The sequence below is a fragment of the Ursus maritimus genome, unplaced genomic scaffold (genome assembly GCF_017311325.1).
Source record: "Ursus maritimus isolate PB19 unplaced genomic scaffold, ASM1731132v1 scaffold_14, whole genome shotgun sequence".
Classification (NCBI taxonomy): Eukaryota; Metazoa; Chordata; class Mammalia; order Carnivora; family Ursidae; genus Ursus; species Ursus maritimus.
This window is the reverse complement of record NW_024423786.1, coordinates 11,745,927-11,766,445: the sequence shown is the minus strand read 5'-3', so window position 1 is coordinate 11,766,445 and position 20,519 is coordinate 11,745,927.

Genomic DNA, 20,519 nt, shown 5'->3' with positions numbered 1-20,519 from the left:
TCCCCAACAAACTCAAAGTGAAATCATGTCTTTTCCAGCTCAGTAAGTGGCATGATCATCCACTTGGTTGCTCAAGCCCAAAATCGTAAAGTCCTGTCCCTCACTTAACCATCCCATCCGTTTACAACTCCTGTCTTTTGTTTGTTCATTTTAAACACAACTAAGCAGAATTAGATTAATCATAATCCTTAATTCATGAAATTCTCTGTGACTTTCCCTATTCTGTGTTCCTACATCCCCATCTGAAGTAAAAACCACTATCTCTAATCTTTTCTTTGGTTTTTCTTATGATATTTCAACATATATATATATTCCAAAAAGCACATTGTTTAATTTCTTTTAATGTTTACCAAAAAAAAAAAAAAAAAAGAAAAGAAGGAAAGAGAGAGAGGCTGCTTGTAATCCACTGGGACTTAGCTTTTTACTCATTATTGCAATGGTAATATTTTTACATACTGTGGCATGTACCTATAAGTTAAAAAAATATTGACTGTTGCATAATATCCCAAAGATGTAACACTTTATTTATGCTTATTTCATTGGGTATTTGGGTTGCTGTTATAAACATTATAATTTTGTATAATTGTGTATGTATAAGAGAGACCTTCCTGAGTATGTACCTTGAGAATTCCTTGATTGTAGGATATGAGAATGTTCAACTTTACATAATTATTCTAAATTGTTTTCCAAAGCAATCATTCCAATTTAAACTCTTATCAAAAAAATTAAGAAATCTTGATGATTCTCAAAAAAATTAAAGATCTAAATACCATATGATCCAATAATTCCACTTCAGAGAAAATGAAACACTAACTTGAAAGATACATGCACTCCTATGTTTATTGCAGCATTATTTACAACAGCCAAAGCATGGATAAGTGTCCATCAATAGATGAATCAATAAAATGTATAGGAGGATGTGATATATACACACACACACACACACACACACACACACATATATATATATATAGCTCCCCTTCCCCAAAGATCAGCTGTTTTCCTTAATCATCTGTATTAGTGTCAACAAATGGCTATGGATACATATTACTTTGAGAATTAAATATATAATTGTGAAATTTAAACAAGCCAAAGGGCGAGAGGAAAAAGCACTATGCGGATGGCACATTTGGGGGTAAATGACCACAACATCTGTCTTTTTGAGTCACGGGTCTCGCTTCTGCAGACAGACTCTCAAGGAAATTTCTTTTATTGCAAGCATAGCCCCGAAGGCACCGGAGATATATATATATATATATATATGAATTTTTACTCAGCCATAAAAAAATGAGATCTGTGTAGACAGATCTACTTATATGTTTGTTTTCCTGTAGAATGCCTGTCAATGATCTATATGGAAATTCTTGATTTTTTCATGAAGACTAATACATCATGTGCAAATAGTAAAAATTTTATTTCTTCTTTTCTAATTCTTATGACTGAAATGTCTTTTTTCTGTTTTGTTCTGCTGGCTAGGATATCCAGTACAATATCAAACGGAATAGTATGAATTCCTTCTTTAGTTATGATTTTAAAGGAAATTCACACTACCCAATTTTAAAAGAAATTCTTCAAACATATCCTGGAGTTTTTGAATGTTATTAAATGATTTTTCTGCATATTTTAAGATGACATGATAGATCCAAAAATGTGTAATACACATTTCAGGCCATCAGAGAAATTGGAGTTACTTGGAGAAAGAAAATACACAAAAGCACATGTAAATGTGCATACACAATATTCTTGTAAAACAAATGAATTTAGTAGTTGCTCACCTTTCAAAAAATTTTCCTTTGAGGAAATATCTTATAGAAAGTGGCCTTTAAGATGGATTTTGAAGGATGGATAAATTTTGAAAAAATTATGGGATGGGATGAGGAGAAAGAAGGAAGAAAAGTTGGTTGAAATGTCTGTTATAAGTGAAGGTATGGAGTTGGGAAAACAAAGGAATGCTAACTAATTATTTGATTTCATCAAAGTATGCAAAGGAAATATCTGATAAACCTGTGGGTATTGTGTTTTGAAAAACAATATATTTCAGAATAAGAATTCTAGAAATCACCTTTACTGAAACTTAATTTTAGAAAGTAAATATTTTAGTTGATAAATCTAGCAACATGCTCTGTGTTCCAAAATGCACTTGTTCTCTCAAAAAGGGATTCCATTATTTTTTTATTTTTTTATAATAAAAAAAGGGATTCCATTATTGATAAGTTTACTAAACACTGCATATTCTATCCCACAAACTTCATTATGCTATTAAAAGCTCTAAGATTTCCTGAAGTTGAATATCTTTTTAAGTTCTATATTTGTCAAAAATTACTCGATAATGAAAATCTTTTCTCATGTAACATATTAACATACATGGAAAGGACTTTGATTTGAGCAAGGAGAGTTTGAATGTGGTGAGATAGAATGGAAAGCATGTTTAATAAACCTTGGGACATGTATTGAAGGACTTGCTTTTGAAAGTAAGTAGGACTGGGCAGCAAATTGGTGTCTTAGGAAAGAAAGAAAAGCAAGCAAGGAAGGAAGATTCAGAGATGAGAATAGGTTTTGGAATGTGACAAATGGAAAACTGGAGCCACTGAGCAAAAATAGGAAGGATGGGGAAGTTTAATTCAATTTGAGCTCTTCCACATTTGAGTTGCTTGTGAGAATTTCAGGTGATTTCCGGAAACCAGTTAGATATGTATGTCTGTACCTGAGGAGCAAATTAGAGATTTGGGAATCACTCATATAAAGCTAATTGACGAAATGAAAGTGAGTATAAACTACCAAGGAGAGAATGAGAAATCCCAGTTGAACTCCCAGTTCAAGAAAAATTATTGGGGAACCATATTTAGAGAAAGAAGAAGAAAAGTAGTAAGTAAAGTAGAAAAAAAAAATAACAACAAACAGAAAACCTAGCCAGCCAAAGATGAGAATCAATAGTTCAGTGTCCTGGAAAAGGTCGTGGAAGATGGTAGGAAATGTTGAGGAATAGTTGAGAATGATGAATACTGTCTTTATCACTTTTTTAAAGAATTCCATTTTCATTTTCTTTTGAAAAGCTGTACTTTTCTCTTCAGAATACTCTATTCTTGTTGGGTTTGGACTTTGAAGTATGTTTTATTCTAAAGACCTCTGTTACATTGTGGATTATGAGTTAACTCAGGGTAATCATGGTACCAATAGCTTATCTGCTTCTGTGACCCAACTGTGTAAAATATGGAGGGGGATGAAGTGTTCATTTACAGATGGAAACTCCTCAATTTATTGTCACAGGGGAGTTCTACACCATCTTGATACACATACAGCTAAGCCCCAGGACTTAATTTGAATTGGAAAGTTGAACAGTAATGATCTCTTCTAGCTCAGAGAGCATGAAAAGCATTAGTTTATCATCATCCATACCACATCTCAAAGCTTTCCAAATGTGAGGAGGAATCATGGATGCATCCCAGGTGCAAAGAATATGTTTTATGAATTACTGTTGGTCAGGGCAGCCTGGCAAACAGTTGAATAATTGAAATTGAACTCATCACTGCCCAATAAACTTTCCATTCTCATTAGTGATACATCTCATGAATTTCTTGCTGGTATCCAATTTGGAGCTCACGACCTCACTGCAACTTACATGGATCACAGAAGTGAGTGTTGACAAAGCTAGCCAATGAGGGACTCTCTGGAATATTGTCAACACCACAGCCTGTGTCAAATGATCCATTGGGACCGATTTTATGAGAACAGCCCCCAAATTCAAGCATCATCAGCAGAGCAAGTAATGCATTGTCAAAACCTTCCAACTCCCCAGGATCTAGGTGATTTGTCTCCTGGGAAACTTTTATAAATGGACCATATTTTCCCCATACAATGAAGAAAAATGAAAGGCCTCCCCCTATACTCACAACTATGTCTTCAGAGTAAAAAAATGATGGAAGGGCTTACTTATGAAGAAAGATTAAAAGAGCTTAGGGACAAATACAGGGGGGAAATAATGATAGCCTGTGAATATTTGAAAGAAATAAAAACAGATGAGAGTGGAATTACAGTATTTAGAATGGCCCAATAGGGGATAACTAGGAGTAATGGGATGAAAATAATGGAAACAGTTAGGCTTACTCTCAGCAACATCTTGCTGGCAGTGTTAGAGGATAGACTCATCTCCTAAGGCAAATGACAGAATTCTGTCACCTGGGGAATTTGAGTCTGGAGTGGAAATATACAGATTTGGTGGCAGACAGCAACTCTGCAGTAGCAAAGACTTGGAGTCAAACTCATTTGTTCTCAATTTCGATTTTTTTCTATCTTGAGATGCTGTGATTCTTGAAGACAAAGCATGCTCAGTGATTGTCCTTGATCATCTCAGCATCTGTGTGTGTGTCATTTATAAAGCTTCATGTGTTTCCTCCGAGGATAATTTCACTGATTTATGCTCTTGTACAGGATCATTTTTTTTTCTATCAGCAACACATCTTCATTCTAGTTATTGGTCCTTTGTGTTGTTCTTGACATATGAATCTCATGCTTTTGGTTATAATGTAGATCCTCAGATATGTGGAAATGTACATGAAAATGATACCACCTAAACAACAGGGAGCGGGTGGCAGAGCCCACATTGTGAACCAGACAGCCACTACTTGCAAAGACATGTACACACAGATTGAATTGTCATCTGGTGCCACTGGCTAAACTCCACAGGTCCCATGGACCCCCTCAAGCAGTATGAAATATTTTGTATGGGTAGAGAGGCTCTTTTTCCTTTGGAAAGTATCTGTAGTGTTCTTTAGCTTCTAAAGAGGATAATGAACCTCAAATTTAAGGAATGAAAATATGAAGCTGAACATTTGTAGCAGATAGTTAATTGAAATTCCATCTCTTTAGGTTTTGATGATGATGTGAGAAAATGTGCAAATATCTTGACTTTATTTATTTATTTATTTATTTATTTAAAGAACTAAAGACTTTTTGCATTACTATCTAGTTCTCCTTGGAATAAACTCTGATCACAACTGTAGAAAAAGGAAATGAGATATTTGTATGCCTCCTCTCAGGATTTGGGCCACACTCTGCCCGATAACTTTTTTAAAATAAATTTATTAATTTTGTGAAACTGGTGCTTTCTCTCATTAAGGAATTAAAGGAATGTAGAAAAGCACATGCAGAAAATTTAAAAATCACAAAAATCAATTCTACTCTCCAGCAATAACTATTACTACCATTAAGTGAATGTCATTCCAAATATCTGCATTTATATGAAGAGATCTATCCTTACAAAACCAGATAAACTCTGTAAAAATGACATCATTATATAAGTGCTAATTAACAGAATTGTTAATTTAATTTCATGCAAATGTTAAATTTGAAATAAAAAGCAATTAAAGAAACTCAAAGAAATAGAAGGAATTGAACATCAAAAACTTATTAAGCATCTGCCTTCAGCTCAGGGCGTGATCCTGACATTATGGGATCGAGCCCTGCATCAGGCTCCTCCACTGGGAGCCTGCTTCTTCCTCTCCCACTCCCCCTGCTTATGTTCCCTCTCTCGCTGGCTCTCTCTCTCTCTGTCAAATAAATAAATAAAATCTTAAAAAAAAAACAACCTTATTCACTATACAAAGTGTTGTTTTTCCCAATACCCCTCTACAGTTTAAAAAAGAGTACTTTGAAAACATTGAGAAATTAGTATTAATATTGTTTTTAAATAACATTTCAATTTTATCTCTTAACTTCCTTGTTAAAAATATTAGAAAACTAGCACTCTCCTACTTTCTCCAGCCACCATTCCCCAATTTTCTGATACAGTTTTATTCCTAAATGTATTTTAGCTCTGAAGTTTCTTTTTAATTTCTTTTTTAAAAATTATTTTGTCTTGGAGCTCTTGTTTTATTTTAGTTACTTAATAAGATCTTCTGTAGTACAAAACATTTGTGGGGTATTTTCTTCTAATTCTTTGGTTATTTTTTATTCTAGATTGGTTTCATCAGCTCTTATTTCTATTTCTCTCTATTGGAGAATACAGTCAGTCTAGTTGTTGTACTATTTATTTTGACCTTGCTTATGTGCAGTATGGGCTGTTCTGTTTAGAACTTCTCCTTGACTTGCTTCCTACACTGTCTGAGGTTGTTTCCCAGCATGACCCATGTATAACGACTATATATTCATGTTTAAGATACTTTTCTTTAGCCCAAATGTATGAAGTAGGATGGGAAGAACACAGCTAAAGCTTTGTGTAGTTTTTGTTGGGATATCATACCTTTTCTCTCTTCTATTATATAGTTAAATCTTGGATACCAGTTTTTACTTAACTCAGTGCAAGAGTGTGCACTTGGCATCTCAAGAGTCTGCACTGTAAGCAATCAGATTTAGGAACAGAATTCACTCTGGACTTCAGTCTTCCTCGTTGCCTTCTCACTGGTAAGAATCTCTGGATCCTTCCACCACACAACAACTTGGTTCACCTTTTTTTCTATTTTGCAAATAACTTCCATTTTGAAATTCTCTTCTCAACTTTATGACTTTAATTTACCTGCAGTTTTAATTTCTTGCTGGATTTTCTTTCCTTGCTATATACATACTTTCTTGTTTCTGCATTTTTCCCCTTCTGTTCCACTTCCAGTGGATTCTTCTCTATCTATAATGCAAACCACCATAATAGAAAATCTGATTGATGTAACTGACCATTACTGTTCTTAATGAAGAAGATTCTTTCCATCCAGACTCTGAATTGTCACTTCCCAGTCTATAGATTAGCTGTTTTTTATTCTTGTAGTTCAATCAGTTGTGTTCAGAGTTTGGGACTACAGGATCAAAATTATGATCACTTTTGCCTAAGGGGTGTCTAGGAACACTTTTTTTCTAAATATACCATAGATGGTATTGTTAGAATGGGGTAATTGCTATGCCCTGCAAATTGTCTAATGCCATTGACCTTGATAAGATGCAGAAAAGAGTTAACAATATTTCATTAGTATAACTTTTTGTTTTTGAAAGAAAGACCTTGCTTTGCAACTGACATTAGAAAGCTGTGTCTGCACCATTCACAAAATGATTTACAAAATATCTGGTTAATTTAATTCAGATGAAATAACCAGGTTTCTGTTCATTCAAAAATGAAATAAATGATTAATTATATTCAACTCTTAAGACATCCAAATAGTTTAAATGTTGGAGAGGATGTGGAGAAAGGGGATCCCTCCTACATTGTTGGTGGGAATGAAAGTTGGTACAGCCACTTTGGAAAACAGTGTGGAGGTCCCTTAAAAGTTAAAAATTGAACTACCCTATGATCCAGCAATTTCACTACTGGGTATTTACCCCAAAGATATAGACATAGTGAAGAGAAGGGCCATATGTACCCCAGCGTTCATAGCAGCATTGTTCACAATAGCTAAATCGTGGAAGGAGCCGAGATGCCCTTCAACAGATGACTGGATTAAAAAGTTGTGGTCCATATATACAATGGAATATTACTCAGCCATAAAAAAGAATGATTTCTCAACATTTGCTGCAACATGGACGGGACTGGAGGAGGTAATGCTAAGTGAAATAAGTCAAGCAGAGAAAGACAATTATTGTATGGTTTCACTCATTTATGGAATATAAGAAGTAGGAAGATCGGTAGGAGAAGAAAGGGAAGAAGAAAGGGGGGGGTAAACAGAAGGGGAAGGAACCATGAGAGACGATGGACTCTGGGAAACAAACTGAGGGCTTCGGGGGGGGGGGATGGGATAGGCTGGTGATGGGTATTAAGGAGGGCATATATTGCATGGTGCACTGGGTGTTATATGCAAGTAATAAATCAAGGAACTTTAAAAAAAATAATTTAAAAAAAGACATCCAAATAGTTTAAACATAGAGAAATACTCATACTGTGATATAGGAGATAATGGACATTTTTAACTTCATTGAGGATTAATAGACAAATTATATGTATTTAAAGTATGAAATGTGATGATCTGATATACATATACATAATGGACATTAATAAAAGCTGTTGACTGCTTGAGACATAATGTTTTTTAATACTTTAGTTAAGCCACCATAAAATATATTTTCATTTTTCATCACAGGCTATCTAATTCATTACACAGGACATTGTTCAAACTCCCAGTTCTACCTCATCTACACAGAGAACATGAGGAATGCACAGTATGATAATTACCAACGAGCTGAATGAAATCTACACAAAACTTTGGTCTTCCAACCTAAAAGGAGTCATGAAACCTCAGAGCTTCATCCTGAAAACCATCTTACTCAAGTCTTTATTACTCCAATGAGGACACAGAGGCTCAGAGTAGAAAAGGAACTTGCTTAGGGTATATAAGAGCAGAAACTGGCTCTTTTTGTTCCTGATCTAGAATCTTTTCCACTTTGCCACACAGCTTGCAGCTCCAATCAATGTTTTCTCAAATACAGGACACCCAAGAGGCTCTTAGGCCCTTTCAGGGGAAATGAGTTTGTGAATGGGTGATTTATAGTTGCAATAATGCTCAGCTTCAAAATGCCCAAGGAAAGAGAACAGACTGCGATAGGTACTGCATGAATGAAACCCAAGGCCTATTTATACCTAGACATTGCGGCTCCTTCATCAGCAATGAGAGGATAGGGATGGAGAATAATTTAGAAAATATGTAAGAGATGACTGAGGGCATTTTGAAATATTGGTATCGCATATTTTTATTCTGTTTGGTAGAAACAGAAAACAAAAGACACTCTCATCAGACTAGAAAGGCATTAATTTTAGGCATGACTGGGAGCAAATAGGTGGAACAATTTTCCTAGCAGATTGGATGTACTTAAATCAACTTAAATATTTGTGGTTAAAAAGTAATATATCCCTACTAAGGAATAATACATAGTAAAAAAATAATAATCATAAAATATAGATGTTGAAATTTCTGTAATAACATAGTTCTAGATGAAAAGAAACAAAAAAAGAAAAAAAGAAAAAAAAAGAACCAAGATGCAGAATAATATGTGTATATGATACAATTTGTATTTAAAAATCCATATATAAATCTCTATATACTACAATATATGCATGAAATGCTATATAATAATGCATGGTAAAAAGTCTCAAATGAAATACTCTAGATAGCAGTACTAAACCAGAACACATTTTGTGCCCCCAGTGGACATTTGGCAATGCCTAGAGACATTTTTGATTGTTACACCTGGGGGTAGGAAATGTGCTCTTGGCATATAGGACACAGAAGCCAAGGGTGCTATTAATCATCCTTCAGGCCAGTCCCACAACAAAGAATTGTTTTATTCTTAATGTCAATGGTGCTGACTTTTAGAAATCGTGCTCTAAGTTGATAACAATGGTTTTCTCTGGAGGATCAGTAGAACCTGAATTAGAATTTTGGAGATCCAAAGCAGAACCTCCACTTTATTTGTATTATTTCTACTTGTACTAATGAGAATGTATTATTTTACTACTAGTATGTTTTTTTTTTTAAATGAAGTCTAAAATACAATAGATGCCCAAATTTGGATTTCTCTCTGTCCATTCACATTAGAAACATGACCGAGTTGGTGATATTTGATATTTAATGGCACAGTTTGGTGTGTTGAGAGCAATGAAAGTAAATTCTGCTTCTCTAGGGTGAGTGCAATTTATAGAATGTAAATGGGAAAGACTTCTAATTACATTCATTGTGCTACAGCTCCATTTTATGAAGGAGGCTGATGAATTTACACAGCAAATTAGGGAAAATTCTAATTTCTTTTTTTTTTCTTTAATGATTTTTTATTATATTATGTTAGTCACCATACAGTACATCCCCAGTTTCCGATGTAAGGCTTGATGATTCATTAGTTGTGTATAACACCCAGTGCACCATGCAATACGTGCCCTCCTTACTACCCATCACCGGTCTATTTGTGGGATCTGTTGGTTGGAAAAGAGTTTCTAAATCCAGTTGACACTTTTGCAGTCTCTAATATATATCTTATAGGGCTTGTACAGATACCTGTTTAGATTCTCTACACTTGATGAATAAGACCCTCTCATACCACTACTCTTAAGTGTGTATTTGTGTATATGTTCTTGAAAGTATGTATTTGAGTACTGCTAGCGATGAAACATCTCACAGGCAACTTCTTATATTTTTTATTATGAAATATTGTGGGCAGTTGGAAGGTTGAAGAAAATACTATAATAAACATCTATGTAGATACCAGCTAGGATGAAGAAATGTTAATAATTTGCCGTAATGAATTCAAATTTCACTTCCCTTCTCAATTGTTCTTTCTTTACTTAGAAAATACATTACAAAAAAAAGCAAAGACCCATTTATTCCTCCACCTGCCCTACCCAGAAGTAACCCCAGTTCTGAACTTGTTGTATAGTCCTTCCCATATATGTTTTTATCTTTCTACACATACGTTTCTGTATCATACATACACATACTTTAATTTGGTTTGCTTTAAAAGTTTGGGTGAATGATGTCCTTCTGCATTATTTCATTAAATAATTATATAAATCCATGTGGGCACAAAAAGTTGTAGTTCATTCATTTGAAATGCCACATGTGTCATATTCTGTAGTGTGACTACATCACGGTTTATCCATCAGCCAATTATTTTCCTTTTTAAAAAATATTGTAAATAATGTTGCAATGAATATCATTGTTCATGCTTCCATGGGTATATGAATGAAAGTTCCTTTAGGCAAATATTTCCAGTAATGAAATTGCTAAACCATAGATGTGCACATCTTCAATGTTACTGGATAACAGATAAATATTCTGCTCTTCAGAGTGTTTCAACTTGCTTGGAGTCTACCGAAAGGGTGTAAGAGTTCGAGTCTCCATATCCTCACAAACACATAGTTTGTTAAGCTTTCTTGACAAAAATTCCTCTGATTCTATAAAACAGTATGTCACTTTTATTTTATTTTGAGTTTTTCTGATTACTAGTGATTGAATAACTTTAATGTTTTTATCCTTGTGCATATTCTGGCTGCTAATCTTTTGTCTATGATATGTGTATCAATTTATTGATATTTCTTTCTATGGATTGCGCTTTTATTGTCAAGTCTAAGAATTCTTTTCTCAGTCTTAGATACCAAATATTTTCTCATTTATTATTTTCTAAAAGTTTTAGAATTTTGTGCTTTGCATTTAATGATCCGTTTTGGTTAATTATGGTATAACATGTGAGACTAAAGCCAAAGTCTCATTAAAAAAGCAAAACAAACAAACAAAACCCAAGCTGTGGCTGTCCAATTTTGCCAGAACTACTTATTATGTCTTGTCTTTTTTTATAATAGTCATTCTAACGGTTTGTCAATTTTTTTCCCCAAAAAACAACTCTTCATTTCACTGATTTTTCATGTTGTTTTTTTCTATTGTTTGATTTTCTATGTTATGATGTTTGTGGGTACTTGAAAATAATATGTATTCTGCTATTGTTTGGTGAAATATTCTATAAATGTTGATTAGATCCTATTGGTTGATCACACTGTTGGTTTCTCCCTCAATGATTTTCTTTCTAGTTTTCCTATCCATTTTTGAGAGAGGCATGTTAAAGTTTCCAGAAATGGTTCTGGATATTGTATTTCTCCTTTCAGTTTTATCCATTTTTGCTTCCCATATTTTCGTCTCTGTTGTTTGGTACATAAACATTTTGGATTATTATATCTTCTTGATGGGTTGACTCTTTATCACTATATAATTCCTTCACTGTAACATTTTATTGCTCTGAAATCTACATTATCTGATATTAATGCAGTCATTCCTGGTTTCTATTGATTAAATTTGATTATGTATATTTTTCCATCTTTTTACTGACAACCTGCTTATGCTATTATATTTGAAATGAGTTCCTTATAGACAGCATAGAGTGGAGTCATTATTTTTTAATTAACTCTGTCAGCCTTACACTTTATATTGGTTTATTTAGACCTTTTGTATTAAATGTAATTATCAATATGTTAGGTGTTAAGTCTGCCTTGTTTTTGTTATCTCTGTCATTTCCCTTATTTCTTTTTTCTGCCTTTTTGTGGATTATGATACCATTTTGGTCTATCTATGATGTTTTGATGTATCTATAGTGTCTATATAGCTTTTTTAGTGTACACTTTAGACATTATATATATAAACCTTATCACAGTCAGTGTCCTCATTTGCCAATCGGAATGCAGTATGAAAACCCCTCCTCCTTTTTGTTCCTTTATTAGTCCTTGCTTATAATGTAATTGTGTTAATATGTCCCATATATACTTTAGAACCACATCAGACAGTGTTAATTCTTTTTTGTTTGTTCGTTTCTACTTTCAAACATAATTTAGAAAACTCTAGATGAGAAGGAAAGTCTACTATATTTGCCATGTTTTTTAAACTGCATTTTAAAAATTTCTCCTGATGTCCCAAGATTCTTTCTTTTACCATCTTCTTTCTGTTTAGGGATTTTTCCTTTAATTATTCTTTTAGGGTAGTTCTGCTGGTGACAAATTCTCTTAATTTGCCTTCATCTGAGAATGCTTTAGAATTTTAAAGCTTAGTTCTCAAGAGGATTAGCCTATAATTTTCCTTGTATATAATAAATTGCCATGTTGGTTTGTGGAATAAAGTTTGTGTTGGCCTCTTAAAACAAGTTAAGAAGGGAATCTTACTATTTTCTGGAAGACTTCGTTCATACTGATATTTTTCTTTTAGATTTTGAAAGGAGTTACCAGCAAAGCCCTCTGTGCCAGAATTTTCTTATGTGTTCAATCTTCTTAATACAGATAGAATTATTCAGATTTAAATTTTTTCTCTGTATTGGTTTGGGTTGGTTTTGCTTTTCTGTGCTTCCCCCCCAATTTCTTCCATATTTTCACTTTTTAATTTAATTTTATTTATATTATTTTATTTACATAAACGTATTAATAAAAACCTCTTATATCCTTGTAATTCCTGTATGATCTCAGTAATGCCTTTTCATTTTTTATTGATAATTATTTCTCTTTTTATTCTTGATTGATTCATTATTTATGTATGTTCTCAAAGAACAAACTTAAGCTTTTTATTTTCTGTATTTACATTTTGTGCTCAATTTTATTGCTTTTTATTTTACCTTTATATTTGTTTTATTCTATTTTCTTGGGATTTAATTTGCAATATTTATTTTAGGTGAATATTCTGTAAATAAGTTTTAGACTGCTTATTATTCTATATATGCATTTAAAGCTATAGCTATCACTATAACTTTACAAGTACCCCACAAATTCTGTTTTATTTTTGTTATTATTAAACCTAAACTTCATAATTTCTACAGTCTGATTTCCTCAGATTTCTTCTTTGACTCAAGTTATTTTGAAATTCATCACTTATTTTCCAAGTAGTTGGATTTTTCTAGATATCTTCTGGATAGCAACTTCTGGCTTAATTCCATTATGGTAAGAAAACATGTTCTGAATAGTTTCTTTTTTTTTTCCCCAACCTGTTGATACTAGATTTCTGGTTTAGCATAATGTAAAGTTTTGTAAATGTTTATAGGTACAGAAAGAAATGTGCACTCTCATCGTTGAATTTTCATCCTAGCAATTTTCTATATTGCTAATTGGTTGATATCATCTATACATATTTTGTCTTTACTTTTGTTTATTTATTCTAAAATTACCAAAAAATATGACCAAAGTCTCTTACTGTGATTATATTTTGGTCTCTGTCTCCTTCATTTCTTTTATTTTTGCTCTATTTATTTTTAAGCTATGCATATTTTTAGGCGTATTTTTAGGGGCCCACAAATGACATTTAAGTTTTTATGGTTTTGTTTTGTTCTCTTTACCAATGTGAAATGCTTTTTGTTATCTCAAGTAATATTTTTTGCCTTAAAGCCTAATTTGTGTGATTTTAATATATCTACTCCAACTATCTTTAGGTTAGTATTTACATAACAAGTCTTTTTCCGTTCTTTTACTTTTTATCTCCTGAATCCTATATTTAAGGTGTTAGAGTTTTAGCTTTTTGTCCACACTGGCCATCATTGTCCCTTTTTTCCTCTGGAGTAGCTTATCCATTACATTTGATGTAATATAATTTAAGTGAATTTAACTCTACCATTCTACTCTTTTCACATTTGTTTTCCCCTGTTCTACGTTCTTTTCTTCCTTTTTCTATGTTGTCCTCTTTTATCTAATGAGAATTTTTTTAATATTTCATTTTCTTCTCTGTGTTAGTTACAAAGTCCTTTTACTCTTATTTTAGTGGGTATCCCAGAGGTTACAACCTGTGTCTTGGATTCAAAAGAAACAAAATGTAGTAAGATTTTTACTAATTCCCAGACGATTCCAACATGTTTGGACTATTTAATTCTATTTAATTTGTCTTGTGCCTTGTGTTATTTTTGTCTTGAATTTTAATTCTGTACATAGTTTAGTCACCATAAGACATACTTAATTATTTACAATAAGGGTCCATTTAGATTTAGCCGCATATTTATCTTGTTCAATAATTTTTATCTTTTCTTTTTTATCCGTGCTTCTGTCTGGGATCGTTTTACTTCTGCCTGAAGTATTCTCTTTAGTATTTCTTTTAGTGAAATTCCTCTGTTGACAAATAGCTTTTGTTTGGCTGGAAACATCTTTAGTTTGCCTTCCTTTTGGAGAGACATTTCATAACCCTTAAGACTGGATTGGAAGTTGGGCAATTATTTTCTCTCAGCAAATTAAAAATGCTGTATCATGGCCTTGCAGCTTTCACCACTTCTGTTGAGAACTCAACTATCAGTCTTGTTGCTTTGTTAAAAGTGATGTTTTCTTTTCTCTTGCTCTTAAAATCTTCTTTTTGTCTGTAACAAATTATGGTTTGCAGAGCAAATCTGGTGCACTGACTGTTTTTGTAAAGTTTTATTGGAACAGAACCATGTCCATTTGTCTACAAGTCACTTACAGGTGCTTACAGCAGAGTTGAATTGTTGTAAAAGGGATAGGATGGCCCTCAAAGACTAAGATATTTTCTATCTACCCCTTTATAAAAATAGCCTGTCTACCCTAATCTATAATTTTCATCAATTGGAGTTACAATATGCCTGCCTGTGCTTATTTATTTTATTTTTTTTAAATCCTGTGTGAGGTTTGTATAATTGCTTGAATCTTTAACTTGATATCTTTCATAAGTTTGGGGAAAATTTCAAATACTATTTTCATACCATTCTTTCTCCATTTCTTTTACTATTTCCGTCACCTTAACATTAGACATTTTCAGCATTTCCCATACGTCTCTTACACTGATTTCTCTATTTTCTACTCTTTATTTGACTTATTCAGGGTAGATATTTTATTATTGATAAATTATAGTTAATAAATCATTTTTCTGCTGTGATGAAAGGTTTTTATACATTTCAATTTCATTCTTCACATCAACTGTTATATTTTTATGTTCTATAATTTCCATTTCATTCTTCTTTATGAATTCTATTTTTCTGGTGAAATTCTCCACCTATTCTACTGAACATATTAATTGTAGTTATTTTAAAATCAATATTGTAATCTTCTAAGGATTTGTTTCTATTGTCTATTTTCTTTTCCTCTTGTTTTTGGTATTATTTGGCCTTGTCTCTTGTCAGGGCTGATAACTTTTGACTGAATGCCAGGTATTGCCTGTGAAAAATTGTGATTGTCTGAAGCTCTGGCTGATATTATTTTCTTCCAGGGAGAATTTATTTTGTTTTTTGACAGTGAATTAAATCAGAAACAGAACACATAATCCAGTTTGGGATTGAACTTGTTTGAATGGAATTTCAGCCTTTGTGTTAACTAATCTAATTCACTTGTTCACTCTTGCTCCTATGGAATGTCTTCTTTAGGGTTCTAATTAAAAGTCTAGATCCTCACAGGACTTCTTCTTGCTTGGCCCTGAATTCCAACTCTTATTTTCCCAGCCCTGTGAACCTCTAGAAAGCTCTGCTCTACTTTCTGGATCATTTTCCACTGCCTTTCACTCTGCTTCCTAGGGTTTCAACTCTGTGACACTTACATATTGCTAAATGCCTTAAAGAATAAAAAATGCCACAGATCAACTGAGTACTTTCTTTTTGTCTGTGATGTGAAGTCCTAAAGTCCTGGCTACCTTCCTAGCTCTCCAACACTTTCAACACATTCCAAAACCATTTTTGGATAAACTTTTTAGTTCTTAGTAGGAAAATTGATCTGTAATGAACTACTCCACCACCAGTGGTAGTGGGAATCCTTTACCTTCCCCTAACTTTAACTTTTCTTTAGAGTTTAGGCCAAGAAACTTTGTTGTTTCTTTTTCTTTTTTTTTTCTTTTTTTTAAATAAACTTTCAAATTTGTATTTCCAGAATCTGGAGCATGTAGTTTGTTTCTAGTGAGAGTATCTTCTAAATGATTAGTGACACTTTTCCGTTTGCTAGAGTACTTTTGGTTATTTGTTACACAGATTTCATCCATGGTGCTTTATATTAAATTGTGCAAAACCCCCTTTTATTGCTGGGCAGGCCCTATTATTAGACAGTTACAACCAATAATCAGAATTTGTGATCTGCATGAACGATAAACATGCCAGAATTTACTTATTCCAATGGAAATGGATCTCCTTTCATATAACACCTCAGAGTTCTAAACACTTATTCCAGTACTTCTGTCTGATGCTTGAAATCTGTTGGGGTATTTGGAATAATCCTTAGAATATATTTTTGCAAACCTGCTTAGTGGAGCAACTCCTTTTTCTTAGAGGTTGCAATTAATTTGTAAAATAGTCTAAATCATCCAAGCCATATCTGGCTAATAATATGGAGGATCAAATCTGTAAAGTTTGGAATCTGCTAAGAGAACTGTAAAATTGGTTTCTATTTTTTAAGGCCTAATTCATCAACTTATTTTTAAATTAAAATTTACTGAGTGCCAAGTACTATATGCCAAGCACTATGTCAGAAAGAACAGTGAAATACAAGCAATGGTTTGAATAATTGATTATTACTTCACACAGTAAATTTTCAGCATGTAGAGAGGTTATACACACATACATATTATCCTTACTTATATATGCTTGCTGGCATGTATGTATGTGTATGCATACAGTTGACCCTGGAACGATGTGCAGATTAGGGGCACTGGCATCTGCTGCCCCCCACCACCACAAAGTTGAAAATCTATGTATAACTTAAATCCCCCAAAACTTAATTAATAGCCTGTTCTTAACCAGAAGCCTTACCAATTACAGAGTTAATTAACACATATTTTTTATGTTAAATGGATTATATACTATACTCTTATAGTAAATAAGCTAAAAAATGAAAATTTTATTTAAAAATCATAAGGAAGAGAAAATGTATTTACAGTACTATACTGTATCTATATTAAAAAAAAAAAGCTCGCATATAAGTGGGCCCTCACAGTTCAAACCCATGTTGTTCCAGGGTCAACTGTATAAAAGTACCATATGTTCTCATGCATATTTCATATTGATTTGTTAGGCATGTCCCATTAGTTAGACTGTCAACTTTTCAAGAAAGTTTTGTTTCTCCTGAGAGTGTCTATTCTGGTATTTTACATATACTGAGAACTTGATTAGTGTTGACTGAATGATTACCTATAAGTCAGCACTTTTAAGTAAAACTCAAAATTGCCATAAGCACAGGAGTTGTTGTATTACAATATTTCTTGCTGACAGTTGGCTTCTTATTATAATCTATGAGCAAAATATTTACTGTGCATTGTAATGCCTTCACAGAAATTATGACAAAACTCTGATAGATGGAGCCCAGGCAACAACAGGGGAAAGAACTAGCATATGATTCACAAAAAAATGCATGAATCAAAGTACATGGGAATATTTGTTACAGTGAGTACTGACTGACTCTGACCCTACAGAGTTCACTTCCATATGGGCTACTTCTCTTAAGAAGAGGGCAGGTGAAAACACACACACACCTGGCACATGAGTCATCCTGTACACTCATATTCTAAAGTATTTACGTTTCTTTCTGGCAGTTAAACATGTTTTCTTAAAAAAACACATTCTGCTTTTCTTAGCACTTTACTCTTAAAATAAAAACAAAAAGAACAAAATGGAAATCTAAAACGATACTCCAGAAACAATGAATGGTTAGGGTTAGACTGTAATAAATTACATGCCTCAGTTGTAAGCAACAAAAATAACACTGAATTTTTGCTTCCCGATCTACTTCTATGCTTATGTTTCTAATATAATAACTTAGTTGGCATTTAACACTGAGATATGAACATGTGTTTCAGAAACAGTTTCTATAATCATACATTAACCTACATTTTTGTGACTTTGGGTGCCACTGCAGTTAGGGAATAAGCCTAAAGCCTTAATTATTCCGTAGAACACATCATTCTTTCCTCACATGCATCTCCTGGACCATGAAATAAAGAAGGAAAATTTTCAGATACTGACATAACTCCCCAAAACAAAGTATTTACTTCCATTTTGACAAGTCTGATTATAGCAGGAATACAATTGTGATAAAGTTGTTTCTTACCAAAATGTAATAAGATAAAGCATATTTATAAAAACCATTTGACCTTGATTTTTTAGAATAAGTATTTGAGGCTGAATTAAATGTCATCATGCCAGGGGTACATTATCAGAAAAAAATCAGATGGGTTGCAAATGGGAATAAAGTCTTCAAGAACCTAGGAAATTAAAAATGATGTAGGAATAACTGAGGCCATATATTCCAAACATCTTGTGGGAGACAGGTGGATCAGTGAATGTGTAAAATTCTACCCAGCTTAATATAGAGTATTATGTTTCTGTCAGAACAGTCTAACTTTGCTTCAGTAATAAATGATCCCCAATCTCAGTAGCTTATGAAAACATACCTTTCTTTCTCACTTGTGTTTCATGTATAGTGTGGTTTGGGTATAATCTGCTCCACATAATTTTCCTGCTGGCTCCCAAAATGACAGAAATTCCCTACTCAATATTACGTGTCTTTGCAGAAGAGGGAAAAGAGAGCATAGCTAAGTAGGTTCTGGCTCTTAAGAGCTTCTACCTATCAATTCTTTTACATTTTATGAGCTATGAAAATCAGATGGTTATGTCATAGTTGAAAAGGTGGGATCCATAGTCTTCTTCTATAGAAGGGTAGTGCATATTGGTGAGCAATGATACTGCACCAGAGTGCCAGATGGTGATGGAGACTGGCATGCTGTATTTCAAAATGATACAAACATAAGCACTTAGGGAAGGGTGCAGGGGAATTGAGAATATGAGAAGTTGACTGGATGCTAGGGTAGGAGATAAATGGAAAAAAAGAATAGTAGTTTCAGGACAAATTGTGGCAGACTCTGAATGTCTAACTAAAAGACTTGGATAGTAATGTTATTCTCTAGAAACAAACCCCCCACCCCCCCCCCCCCCCGTACTCCCCAGCCTTTGTTTATCTGAGAGGGGATCCCAGGAAACAAAAGTGATGGAGCGGGAAAGAAAGACAGGCATGGAAGAGTGGCCAATAGCAGGTGCATTATTGAACTGGTTACTGCTGTGGGCAATCCCGATAGGGATAAATTGAGGAGCTGTGTCAATTTGGGTGCTCCCAGAAGGAGACTCCAAGACTACATTAAACATAAAGTCATTTTATTATTATGGGAAAGGTCTGTGAGATTAAATGAGGGGGGGCAAATCGTCCCAGAATGCCACATAGTCCAAAGAAATTTCAAAAAGGCAGTGGGAAGTGCTAGAGTAAAAGTTGTCTGTCAAAGCATTCTCAGGACGTCTAGGAGCAGATTTGTCAGTCCTTAGATGGGAGCAGCCAATGGAAAGCATGGCCTCAGTGTATACACGGAGATGAATTTCAGAGCCCTGCAGCTTGGATCCTCAGTCAATGATGTCCCTTGTAGTTGAAGGTCTGCAAGGTACATCCCAAGGACACCACAGGAACCATACAAAATTGGCCTTAGAATCACCTCTTTAAAAAAAGTCAGGCTGGAACATTTCTCTACTAATTCACTTTCTCTGTCATTTAAGGGTTGTTATAAGTAGTGTTAATCCTCATTTTTCCATGTGCATGAAATAAGCAAGCTCCTTTAGTTTTGGAGAAAGTTCTAAGGACAAGCAGCAGAGATCTGTGGTAGGTGTTTAAGGTGTTTGCTGTCAGAATTCACCAGAGCCTTCTAGCACATCTGTGTTTGAAATCAAGAATGAACCTAGGGTTGTGATACAAACCTCAAAAAGCATCTGCTGAAATGCTAATGGAGGGTATATAAGTAGATTGACGATACAATAAAAAATGTATTTTAGAATGATATATTTACCTGGAAGACAAAGGAAAAGAGACAGAGTGGGGACAAGAAGAGCATCGGAAACCGGGGATGTACTGTATGGTGACTAACATAATATAATAAAAAAACATTAAAAAAAAGAGCATAATAATTGTCCTGGTGTTAGGTCTAGAATTATTGTGTGACTCTGTAGTCAGATACATCAGGCTTGAATCCTGACTTCTGGACAAGGTACTTAAATTTTCTGATACTTAATTTCTTCATCTATAAACAGGAATATAATAATACCTACCTGATAAATTTTCTTGCTGTGGGGTAGTTACTTAATTTTCT